The sequence below is a fragment of the Saccopteryx bilineata genome, chromosome X, assembly GCF_036850765.1.
Source record: "Saccopteryx bilineata isolate mSacBil1 chromosome X, mSacBil1_pri_phased_curated, whole genome shotgun sequence".
Classification (NCBI taxonomy): domain Eukaryota; kingdom Metazoa; phylum Chordata; class Mammalia; order Chiroptera; family Emballonuridae; genus Saccopteryx; species Saccopteryx bilineata.
In genome coordinates, this window is record NC_089502.1 from 8,540,313 (window position 1) to 8,553,154 (window position 12,842).

A 12,842-nucleotide genomic window follows, 5' to 3' on the forward strand; every position below is an offset into this window, starting at 1 on the left:
ATTCTACCATACAGTTGAGTTGTGTGTTTATTTTTCCCATTAAAAGTTTATTGAGTGTTAAAATACATGTGTTGAAATACATTTTTTCATCATGGTAATTTGCACATAACAAGCAGTAACTTTATATTTTTATAAGAGGATAATATATGTCTAATTTTTTTCCTTCCTCTCCCAGTCATGTTCCCTTTAAAAACAGGAATATATTCTAGCACACTTCTAAGGACATTGGGGGACACTAATGGGCTACATATTTTAACTATCTTTTGTATGTGGTTGGAGGTAATTCTTAACACTGGAAATTATATTTACCCCCAAATTTTTGCCTGTTATTTTTATTTAATAAGACTAAAAAAGAAAGAAATCAAGGTAGCATATACTCAATCGGTACAAATCACTCAACATGAATTAATAAAATTCTAGCTGATATTGTAAACAGACAGAGGCCAGACCCAAGGTGGGTCTGCCTCAGGCCAGCCTGTATTGTATGGGTTCTTGACTTCGTGCAGGAAAGATTTCACAAGAGTTTAGGTGATTTTGAGAGTACAATTACTAAAGCTGGGACAGTAAAACAAAGGAAGGACTTGGGGTAGAAGAAGCAACAGGAGAGAGCTTAGGTGATGTTCTGATTTTTTTCCCCCTAGAAATGTTATAGGAAAGAAGTGAGCCATGGTAAAGCTGCTTTTAGCTCACTAGAAAGTTGGAGAAAAAGGGTTCCATGGAGACAGGTTCAGAGGGTAAGCCCAGGATGAGCTGCTGTTGCCCATTGCTTCCCTGTTTGCAAGTAGCAGGGGACCCTTAGAGTTTAGGACAAAGTTAAAAGTTTTGGCTCAAGAACAGGTATGGGCATGCTCCAGACAGAAACTGCTGATATCCTTTGTCTTGAGGGCTTTTTATCTCTTCTGTGGGCAAGTCTTAGGGGCTCCAGCAGAAAATTCATCAGCTTTCCAGATGTGTTTTTAATATGCTGATGCATCAAAATGAGCATATAGGGATGTTTGGGATTATTCCTTGGTTGGTTTTACTGTTTTACATTTATTTGGGGTCTGTTTGGTTCTAATCCAGATTTTGTTCTTTGTTGCCCTGACTTCATTCATCCTTGGGTTTGGTTGGCTCAAATGGCATTAATTGGGTCTCTGTCCTCTATCTCTCTGACCATAGTGATCTAAGCTATTATGTTCTCTAGTGAGGAAGGAGAGAACCATTTGTTCTCAAGTGTCCTTGGTTAGGGAAGATAGGGTCTTGTGATTCACTAGCTGGCTGTAATATTGATTAAATTGTTTAGCCTTCTTTAATTATCTCATCTCAGTTTCCCCCTTCCACTTGTCTAGGAATTTCCTTAGCTTCTTACTACCCTGTCCCAACATGTACAACTGAGTTAAGTGTTATACTACTTACAACTTGGAAAAAGTGAAGGTAATATAACTAGGTAGATGTTTAATGCTCCACATGAAATGACCAGTAAGAAGCTCTGTAAAAACCACAATATTTTTGTCAGTTATATTTCCCAATCATTGCTTATGGCCACTACTCTTCCAGGTTTGCAAAAGTTTACTAAACCAGATTTTTGGCAAAATTTTTCTACAAAGAGCCAGATAATAAATATTTTGGGCTTTGTGAACTATGCAATCTCTGCTGCACCTAATCAACTCTGCCATTTTAGTGGGAAGGGGGCCATAAACAATAACTAGACATATGCACACGGCTATATTTCAATAAAACTTTATTTACAAATTCAAGTGGTAGGCTGAATTTGGTCCAAGGGCAATAGTTTGCCTTTCAAACATAATTGATGCAGTGACGGTTTAAATGCGGTATCAACTAGCGGTATTTAAAGTGGGAAGACACTGGCAGAAATCCAATAACTTAATCTCTAATTCTAATAAGAAGCAGAGAAGTAGAAGAAGAAAAAAACTACCACTTGTAAATGGTTATTGACATCAGTAGTGAACTCAGCCAAGTAGGGTACTAAAGACTATAAAGAACCAAGAGGTTCAAAACATTTGATATTGGGTTAGGCCTGTGGTGGCACGGTGGATAGAGCATTGACTTGGCATGCTAATGTCCCAGGCTCGAAACCCAAGGGCACTGGCTTGAGCATGGGATCATCACCATGATACCATGGTTGCTGGCTTGAGCCCAAAGGTCACTGGCTTGAAGTCCAAGGTCGTTGGCTTGAGCAAGGGGTCACTGGTTTGATTAGAGCCCCCTCATGAAGGCACACATGAGAAGCACTCAGTGAACAACTAAAGTGCTACAACTATGAATTGACACATCTCATCTCTGTCTCCTTCCTATCTCTCTCTCTTTCCAAAACAAACAAACAAACAAACAAACAAACTTTTGACATTGGTATTTCTATTAATACAAAATGTGCATAAAACAGTGCAGGGACTTCTTAAAAACAGTAACATATGTATTAGAATGGACAGTTAAGGAACAAATTCTGCAAATACTGGTGCAAGAGAGACTGTCTTTTTTTTTTAATAAATTTTTATTAATGGTAATGGGATGACATTAATAAATCAGGGTACATATATTCAAAGAAAACATGTCTAGGTTATTTTGTCATTAAATTATGTTGCATACCCCTCGCCCAAAGTCAGATTGTCCTCCGCCACCCTCTATCTAGTTCTCTGTGCCCCTCCCCCTCCCCCTAACTCTCTCCCTCCCTCCCTCCCATGTCCTCCCTCCCCCCACCCCTGGTAACCACCACACTCTTGTCCATGTCTCTTAGTCTCGTTTTTATGTTCCACCAATGTATGGAATCATGTAGTTCTTGTTTTTTTCTGATTTACTTATTTCACTCCGTATAATGTTATCAAGATCCCACCATTTTGCTGTAAATGATCCGATGTCATCATTTCTTATGGCTGAGTAGTATTCCATAGTGTATATGTGCCACATCTTCTTTATCCAGTCTTCTATTGAATGGCTTTTTGGTTGTTTCCATGTCTTGGCCACTGTGAACAGTGCTGCAATGAACATGGGGCTACATGTGAGACTGTGTCTTTATATAGAAGAAGTATCAAGCAAAATTGGAAAATTACTTGAAATAAGTTCAACAATATTTAGCAACCTGTGAAAGAGGCAAGACAACAAGTATTAGAGAACCAACTAAGAGAAGGTGAGAAAAGCAACGTACCTGTGCAACTGAAAAGAACTGAGGTGAAAATGAATTCAACAAAGCTTAATGTAATTCTACTCTAACCTTTTCTTCTTTCAGTGTCACGTCTCTGACCACACCCCAACTTGCCACAACAGCACAAAATATGCCCATAGATCATTTGGACAAGTTTGCTAAGCTAAAGCATCTCATGTCATTCTTCTGTTTTTCTTTTCCATAAACAAGAGTCTCTGTACTTGGTTCACTTTGAGGTTTCTTTAACTCCTAGATAAAGATTCAATTGCTCCACACCCTTCTTTACAAATTTCACTTCATGTTTCAGGATCCTAAGCTATGGAATTTGGCACTGCAGCTATGCTCTCATTATGATAAAAATAAAAATTTCAAATCCTTTTCAGAACAAAGCAAAGTATGAAAGAATAAGATCACTTTGTTTCCAGGACTTTGGTGGTTGGGGAATGGTTCTGCCCCCCTTCCAGCACTTAATATATTGAACAGCATCGACATCTTTCTCCAAATATATATCCTTCATCATCTATTTGCAACTTCTTCTTTCATTTCATAACACTTCCAGGAATACCAACATTCTCCCCAAGTGCTTTCTTCTACTAACAAAGTGGATCCATAACAATTACTTTATTCACAAAAAGGATTAGAGTAAAATCATGACATTCTATGCTTTTGTTCTCAGCACAATATGCAGAGCTTCTCCCTCAACCTTTATTTTTCTATCTTCCTATTAAAAATAGTAATGTATTATTTTTTTGTGGTCAGTCTTAGTTTGCTTTTTATTTTAGAACAATGTATTTTCCCTTACCTCAAATGACCAGAAAGCTGCATTTGTTTAAAGTTATTCAGCTGAGATGTTGATTAGTGGTGGAGGAAGAACAAGCTTAGGAGTCAGGAGACACAGGTTCCTAGTCCTGGCTCTACCACTATGTCATTGGGAGGTTTATGGGCCTCAGTTTCCTCATATGTTAAACAAGGAAAGCAGATATGGTCTCTGAGTTCACTTCCAACAGTTGTGATTTACAAGTATCAGTTAGTATAATGCCAGCAAAAAGTGAAGAGCAAAGTTAATACATATATAATTAATATATATATATATATGACAGTTTTACAATATTGAAAAAAAAATTATGATACTGGGACGTGAGATGCGAGATTTCACTTTAAAATTCTATTTTAAGAAATAATAAGCTTGAGTCATGCTAGACCTTTGGATATGTGCAGGAAATACAGTTAACTACCAGTTAGGACAGTGTTTCTAAATCATTATCATTCCTCTAAAGAGACTACATACATTTCTCCCCCAACTGCACTCCCTTGAAAATCCCCGCAAATTGTCCATATGTTTGTGTATCTGTGCTTTACACATAAAAAGCGTTTTTTTGTTTTTCATACACACCCCAGAACCAAGTTGTGGGCATTATTAACTACTGAGTATGCAAAATTGAGATAAACTTTCTGTGGTAAATTTTTGGTCCTAATAAAAACAAGGGAGAAAAAAAAAAGGCCCAGGCGTATTTGCTATCCAACCATTTCCATTTGCTGGAGGTGAAATTCAGAGGTGACAAAGTAGCTGAGAGAATGACAAAAACTAATCACAGAAGATACGGAAGCAAAGGTAGGGAGTACTCAGTTTCTCCAAAGCAGTGGATAAGAGACAAGTGAAGTTAGAAAAGGTCGTGCTGCACATTAATTGGTTACTGCTTTTGTGTGTTTGTGGACTTTCAGAAGAGGAGGTTCAGGTTCATATACGTGTCAACCTCAGGGTGGGGTAGGTGCTTTCCCTCTGGCAAGCCTGTCCCACTCCCTTCTAGGCTGGGGAGGGAAGGAACAAAGGAGATACCTGCAGAACCTCAATGAATAAAAGGATGGGAATGTTTTTGGAACTCACTTTCTCCAACTCTTGCCACCCACCCCCCTGCCTGCTGCTTCCAGTATCTCAGTCCTGCTCACCCAAGCTCATTGATCAAAGGGGCGCTGTTGGATCTTCTCAGGATGTGGCTGTTTCTGGTGGTTGAACTCGGCAGCAGCTCCACGTCTAGTTCCATTTTCTCCTGTGCCATATCCATGTTGAGGAAGAAGCTGTTTAATTCTAAGATCTCAAGATTTTCTGGCTCTCGTTCACATAAGGACAGGTCAGCTTGGTGAGGAGGTTATTTATGTAGGAAGAAAGGGGTGGAGAGAAAAGAGGAGGAAGCTATTAGACGAGAGAGGTGCTCATCTTTGCAGCCCTACCACTAACAGGCATAAAGAAGGGCAGGACTGGCTCCAAACTAACTAACTGCCCCCACCCCTTCAAGCTCAGAGCCACTAACGCTGAGATCTTCCACCTCCAAACCTATTAGGAATTTATCTTAGTCACGTCCACAAATCCTCCTCTTTCATTATTCTCTCAGCCAAGGAATAAACCAGGTAAACCTTTTGGACTAAAGCAGACCACAACCTACTTCCTCGGTGTTATCAGGCACCATCCCTTCGCGCATGCGCCCAGTGTCCAGCCCCTTAGCGTATGCTTATTACGCAATCAATGAGCATTATTGCGGGCGCCTTTGTTAGTCTGGCCAGGGGCGCACGCGCAGTTAGGCCTCATCCCTCTGTCGTGGTCCTTTATTTTTCCCAAAAAAACCTTGGTCCGCCCTTCCCTCTTTTTAGTGCGGGTTCACCGTGGTCGTTCCGTTGCTCCTATGTTAACCTTGGAATAGTTCTGTTAACCATTATTTAGTGAAGAATGCGTGCCCTATGTCCAGTATGCAATTTTCTCAGTTTTGGTTAACTCAGTAACCGCTTATGACTGAGGCCAACAAGCTTATTATCTCCAATGACTAATTTTTCTATCCTGGTACAGCAGACACACTACATCTTTGTAATTTTTAAAAAGCTTAAGCCTGGGTGGGGGGCATGTAACCAAAACCACTCCTTAGTACTTAGAGGCCACAAGCTCCCAAAGGGTCCTGGTAGGGCGCTGACCCAAATGAATCAATTGCGCAAAAGAATCGTTTTCCATGTAGTTTTGTTATTTTTTTTTTTACCATAATCATACAGTGTATATTTTTGAACTGAATAAAATCTAGCTTTTTAAAGCTATTCATCTAAGAAAAATATTTTGAGTTAAAGCAGGTAGGCTTATTTCCTTAAATATTTCAGAATTTATTATCCATCCAAATCAGAGTTTCCATTTAACAATGCTGTACTGACTCAGAACATTTTAGGAACTGCTCTTTTAGAATTTTGAATACTGAGATCTTAACTCCTCACTAATAATTTTGTAAAACCTCAAATTTTAGGAATATAGAGAACTGGCAGAGAAGACAAGCGCAACTATTGACATGGAATTGTTAACGTAAAAAGTCATAACATGGTATGGCACTTTACATTTCAAAAAATGACTTCACATACTTGTCTTAAATGGTTCAATCATTAACACTGCTCAACTAATCAGTGGTGAACTTAAAATAATGGCATCATCTTGAAACAGTTCAAGACAAGTTATGACATGAAATGTCATGATCATTCTTCATTCATACTGAGAATAGAATTTTAAAAAGTTTAATTATATTAGGTGGGATTAGTTATCTAAATCCCAAACAAGAGGACAATTTGGAATCATCATTCCTGATGTAAGAAAGGTTAACAATGACTACCATTTTTTGAGCACTTACTCTGTGCCCGGTACTGTCGTCATAAGCACTTTAAATATGTGATTTCATTTAAGGCTTACAGTAACTTTGAAGTAGGTATTATCACAGTACCCATTCTTCAAAGAAGGAAACTAAAGCCCAGACGGGTTACTGAAATTACAACTACTAAGTGGTAAAGCCCAGATTCCTCTGCCCTTCTATTTAAGTGAAAAAACAGACAAGGTGCCTCTGGATATTCCTCTGGGCACTGTTTCTGTACTCATAAGCACTTGATAACCACTTAAATTATTTAATAAATAAACACAAGTTTAAATAATCTGTCTTTCATAGCTATCTTGTAAATTAGGTAAACATTTCTACTTTATAGTTGATAAAATTCCAGAGAGATTAATGTCACATAATTAGGTAGCAGGAGAATCTCAGCTAGTACCAAGATCTCCTGAAAGCCAATGTTAAAGTTCCCAGGATACTTGGAAAGCTTATGAAAGATGGCAGCTAAATGTTAGTCAAGTCAGAGTGTATGCAGGAGGCAGAGGTTAAATACCGAACAGAAGGTAAAAACAAACTGTGTAAATAGCAGGGAAATATGGAGTACACCAGAGAACAAGAAGATCTTACCTTCACTCTATTGCTCATTATACCTTTTTTCATTACATTTTTAAAAGTTTGTTAATATTCTTGCCAGATAATAAGGTTTAATGGATATATTTTGAATGCATAGACATAATTTCATCATGCCTAAGAATTATAGCTAACTTTTTAAAAAATCTAAGTACCATAACACTAAAAAAAGGTATAATAAAACAATGAAAGAGCAAATAAGAGACTTCCTAGAAAAGAGAAAGTAATATGAAATGACTAAGTACATGAGATGGCAATAAGTTTCTACCTATTACCAAAGAGGAAGAAGTCTTTTTCACTTTTTATTTTTTATTTTTTATTTATTTTTTTTTTGCATTTTTCAGAAGCTAGAAACAGGGAGAGACAGTCAGACAGACTCCCGCATGCACCCGACCGGGATCCACCCGGCACGCCCACCAGGGGGCGATGCTCTGCCCATCCTGGTCGCCATGTTGCGACCAGAGCCACTCTAGCGCCTGAGGCAGAGGCCACAGAGCCATCCCCAGCGCCCGGGCCATCTTTGCTCCAATGGAGCCTTGGCTGCGGGAGGGGAAGAGAGAGACAGAGAGGAAGGCGCGGCGGAGGGGTGGAGAAGCAAATGGGCGCTTCTCCTGTGTGCCCTGGCTGGGAATCGAACCCGGGTCCTCCACACTTTTTCACTTTTTAACAAGTGCAGTTACTTGTCAGGAACCAAAAACCTGTAAAGATATAGACAGAGCTCATAATAAATACACAACTTGGAATGTCAAAAGAAACAAGTACTACAAAAACAAAGAATTGAATATCCTATAGTAGCAAGCACTACATTTAAAAAAATTATTTGTACTACTACTCGTTACAGCCCACACTTTATTACACCGACCTAGCTGCGTTTCACTATCAGCTCTTGTTTTATAGTAATATACCATGATCTCAGATCTCTGGATTGTTTTAGATATACCTTGACACTCACAGTTTTGCTTTACATGCCCCAGTGTGCTGCTATCTGCCTCAGGACTTTTACTTATAAAAGCTGTCCCACAAACATGACATAATTACCTTTTTATTTTATCAGTTGCCATGGCAACTTTTAAGCAACATGTTAACTCACAAGAGCAAGTTGACTCCAAGCCCAGAAATCACAAACACCCCTGTACAGCCAGTAGCCACAAAAACCATCACAGCCACCTGGCCTATGCAGGTTTGCATTTGATTCTATCAGACGGTAATGAAACAATGGAGCCAAGAACTGGTGGGTCCTTACCTTTAATCCTAGTTTACACCCGGCAGGTGAGAAATACACACAGTGGGAAAACACTTCCCTTTCCATTCAGGGCTCCCAAAGCCACTGACTTATCCGAGTTTCCTAGAATCAAAGTTTCTACCTCATCAGCCTTATTCACCTCTGTTCCCCATCTCCTTCTCTCTGCACAAACTGGCTTCTCCTTCAGCACTCCGCCCTCTTGGCTGCTTCTCTTCTCCTCCATGTGGCCTTTCTCTGCTCTCCTCCTGCATGGGCTCCTCTGCCCCATTTTATAGTGTAGAAATCAAAACCTTTAATCCAATATACAAACAAGGAAGTCTCTGATACAAAGTCACTTATCTGAGGCATAATGGGATTCCTCATGATACTGCACCACCCCACATCATGCAACAGTCAAGGGCATGAGGAAAAGCTTAGTCTTAAAACTAAGCCTTAGACTATAATGACTTGCCTGCTTACAGCCTGTCCCCCACACCCAAAGCAAACTATAAGCGAGCAAACATAGATATCATATTTACAAACTTATTTGACCAACATTCCACCGCTTTTGCTCTCTTCATAATCTAAAGCACAGGTATTCCTGCACAAGGAAATTAGGCACATTACACAAATTTCAACACCACAAATCATACAGTTTTAACAATTACAAAGGTACATTTCACTAGTCTCTGAGCTATTTGCCAAAAGCATGAAATGTCCTTGGACTTCTTTCCAGCCATAGGAAAAGCTTCCTGGGGTAGGGGGAGGGTTACCAGCAAAGCCTCCTCCCACCCCTATTAGGGTACTTCACAATGTCCAAAATCCGTAAGTTCATCCAACAAAGGAGCCAGTGCCCACTATGGTCATAGTCCAGGAAATCAGTCCATGCACATGAGGTCTCAGCCTCCCCCCTCATCCCTGCTGTCCTGGCAGGTCTTACACTGTCCCAAGGAGGAGCACGTGTCAATGGCGCTCAGCATTTCCATCTCTGCTCCAGAGAGCATGATGGCATTCACCCTTATGTCCCCAAATTGCAGACCTACCAGGGGTATAGTAGATACTCATTGCTGTTGGGCTTTCATCTTCTGGAGACTGCAGATTGCAACTCCAGCCCGATTCTCCTCATCCTCCAAAGAGGAACTGAAAACATCAGCTCCCACTGCCAGGCTTGAGCCCCAGGCTGCCACCGCCTTCTGCTCCACGGGCCTTGCAGCCCTGGCCCTGGCCTCAGCCCCGGCCTCCCACCACTGTTGGCTCTCCAAAATGTCCAGGGAAATCTGTGACTCACTGTATGGCCAGTAACCACGGCCACCATCACAGCCACCTGGCCCATGCAGGTTCGCATTTGATTCGGACAGACAGTAATGAAACAATGGAGCCAAGAACTGGTGGGCCATTACCTTTAATCCTAGCTTGCACCCAGTGGGCAAGAAATACATATAGTGGGAAAACACTTCCCTTTCCATTCAAGGCTCCCAAAGCCACTTACTTATCCGAGTTTCCTAGAATCAAAGGTTTCTAGCTCATCAGCCTTATTCACCTCTGTTCCCCATCTCCTTCTCTCTGCACAAACTGGCTTCTCCTTCAGCACTCTGCCATCTTGGCTGCTTATCTTCTTCTCCACGTGGCCTTTCTCTGCTCTTCTCCAGGATGGGCTCCTCTGCCCCATTTTATAATGTAGAAATCAAAACCTTTAATCTAATATACAAACAAAGAAGTCTCTGATACAAAGTCACTTATCTGAGGCATAATGGGATTCCTCATGAGAGTGTACCACCCCACATCATGCAATAGCCAAGGGTGTGGGGGAAAGCTTAGTTTTAAAACTAAGCCTTAGGCTATAACGGCCCTGCCTGCTTACAGCCTGTTTCCCATATCCAAAGCAAACTATAAGCGAGCAAACACATATATCATATTTACAAACTTATTTGACCAAAAATGATGAACCTGTGATTCCTTCTCCAGCAGCTGCTTCATTTCCAAGTGAATCTACGAACCTGGTCAGCCTCCTTCTCTGGTGCTTGCTCCAGCTCCAGGGTTGGCATCTCTTTCTCCCATGCTTGCTCCAGCTCCTTCTGCTGCTTGGTTTTCAGGTCCCAGGCAGCCTCTCCCACAGAGCTCTCCGTTTCCTTACACATGACTATAAATGTCAGCCAGCCTATGGTTCCCAAAAGGACAGCCATGGGGAACCATAACAGCAGCCAGTCCTCTACTCCACCGCTCAAAGGTGGTGGTGGCTCCATACAGATCTGATTCGAATCCTGCCACAGACTCTGTTAAATGTAAGGCCAGTAGCCACGGCCACCATCACAGCTGCCTGGCCTATGCAGGTTCGCATTTGATTCGGACAGACAGTAATGAAACAACGGAGCCAAAAACTGGTGGTCCATTACCTTTAATCCTAATTTGCACCCGGCAGGTGAGAAATACACACAGTGGGAAAACACTTCTCTTTCCATTCAAAGCTCCCAAAGCCACTGACTTATCCGAGTTTCCTAGAATCAAAGGTTTCTACCTCATCAGCCTTATTCACCTCTGTTCCCCATCTCCTTCTCTCTGCTCAAACTCTGCACAAACTGGCTTCTCCTTCAGCACTCTGCCATCTTGGCTGCTTCTCTTCTCCTCCACGTGGCCTTTCTCTGTTCTCCTCCTGCATGGGCTCCTCTGCCCCATTTTATAGTGTAGAATCAAAACCTTTAATCCAATATACAAACAAGGAAGTCTCTGATACAAAGTCACTTATCTGAGGCATAATGGGATTCCTCATGAGAGTGCACCACCCCACATCTTGCAATCAGTCAAGGGTGTGGGGAAAAGCTTAGTCTTAAAACTAAGCCTCAGGCTATAACCACCCTGCCTGCTTACAGCCTGTCCCCCACAACCAAAGCAAACTATAAGCGAGCAAACATATATATCATATTTACAAACTTATTTGACCAACAACCCCAAACCTCCCAAAAGTTTACATGAAGAGTAAAAGAAACTAGATAGACAAGAGTGATATGAATAAAACCTGGAAATGATGGCCAATGTAACATCCATCTTCTTAAATACCCTTGAGTGTCTCCTAATTTTTAAGCTCCTGAAAATCAGGGATTCTACTAAATTGTTTGATTCCTCAGAGTTCGGGACTGTGAATGTGGTCAACAAATGATTGTTTAGTTGCTATCATGAACAACAGAATGTACTATATATATATATATATATATATATATATATATATATATATATATATATATACTTTTTATCCATTGGATGGAGGTTGTTAAGACCATGAGATAAAGAGATACATACTTTGGTGAAAATCAGATTCTCATTTCTAATCCTTCTGGCATGAATATATAGCCAACTTAAAGGAAAATTTCTAAAGTGCTTTTTAAAAACTCTCATATTTCAAGTAGAAAATATAAACATTGAAACATAAAATGACAAATGGAGTCAGCAAGTTTAATATGAAACTGAATTTAGAGAAAGGGAAAACTAGTTTTGCTAAATTTTGAAATCAACTTCATAATTATTAAATTTTCTGTACTTTCCACATCATATGTATGATTAACACAATACAATGACCATCTTTCTCTCAGGGTTGTTCAAGTGTTGAGAATGAAATGATTTAATATTTCTAAAGCTCTTATAATAGTAACCAGCACACAATAACTGCTATGTAGATATTTGTTAAATAAAATAAATAACTCTAGGTCTCACACATGCTGAATCATGATTGTTGGAGTCTCCATAAATCCTAGAAGGAATAAACACTTCTGCTACTTGCTCTTCAGGACTTTTCCCAATATCTTTGAAGCTAATGGTGCTTGTGAAAAGGAGACGAGTGCTTCTCATTATGAAATCTCATGAGATTCTTTTGTTTTTATGCCGTTGCTTTTTCTCACTTCCCTTTAGTCTAGAGCCGCCAAATAGATTATTTGAAAAAGAAATTGACCCCTCCTGACAAAGACCAACGAAATCGAAGGGTTTAAAAAATGAGTGGGGATCTCAGAAGTCAGAGCACACAAATTGGAAATGACTACGTGGAAGCCACTTGTTTCTGTTTCCCAGGAATATTGGCTCAAACTTCTGAAAGATGATGCTCCAGGGTCTTGAAGCTATTGGTTCTATTCAAAAACAGGCGCCAGTTTCCCCAAGCCAATGCCATCCAGGAAAGCGCCGGGCCCCCAGGCAACGCTCCGCCCCTTTGGAGGAAGTTTGCGGGGCGGGACTCTCACGCATG